Here is a 914-nt window from a genome sequence, read left to right as displayed (position 1 = left end):
CTTCATCTACTGGATGCCTGCCCGCGGTTGGTCTTAGTGTCGCCTCTCTTTCTTTGTTGCCGGCTTGTTCTAGCTGTGGTAGAGTAGGCGTTCCGCTTACATGGCCCCTTTACCATTGTCTTTATCACAATGAATTTTCCCGGTAAGAAGCCATGCATTAAAAAGGATTAGCAAATTTGAATCCCTAAGAATGCCGTTTCTGTCCTTACTTTTTTGAAATTCTCATTAGGGGGCGAAAATTATAAGATTTTACCAGAACCTTCTGTGTGAAAATTGATCCTGACATTGTAAAATGACCGACGCTATGTTTTAAAAATCTTTTCACCTGATTATTATTCGAAAAACAGTAAATAAATGTAACAAAATTTGCTAAATTAAAAGGGATTAAAATTTGTCTAATTCTTGGTTGCTTTGTGGTATTCAGCAAAATATTTTTAGCTCTAGGTACAGAAAGGGATTCAATTTGAGAGCTAACTTCCACTGCCGTGGATATTCAAAACGGGAAGACAAAAACGGGGTCCAGAAGTATTCAATATTTCTCACGTTACCACTAAATGAATGAAATTTTTCAATACTGTTCAATGCAAGTCTTTTTACCGGGTTGATTTTTTTTTCAAATTAAACTTAAAATTGATTTTTTCAAGAAAAAAAAACCATACGGAAAACAAATTTTTTATCGCTTTTATGCTAGTTTTAAAGTGCATAAAAAGAGCTTTCGAAAACAGCGTCACAGAAGCCCAATCGGGTAATCCTTAAAGAATTTACACTAACTACAAGGTGAAAAAGGAACTGAAAAAGTGAAAACGTTAGGCCTCTGTGTATTGACAACAGATTAATATCCGTACCTCCTGATTTGGTGAATTGATATAGTTTCACGAAGATTATAATTTAGTCAAGTGTCAACGTGACAAAAA

This window comes from Belonocnema kinseyi, chromosome 4 (genome assembly GCF_010883055.1).
Source record: "Belonocnema kinseyi isolate 2016_QV_RU_SX_M_011 chromosome 4, B_treatae_v1, whole genome shotgun sequence".
Taxonomy (NCBI): domain Eukaryota; kingdom Metazoa; phylum Arthropoda; class Insecta; order Hymenoptera; family Cynipidae; genus Belonocnema; species Belonocnema kinseyi.
This window is presented reverse-complemented; position numbering follows the sequence as displayed.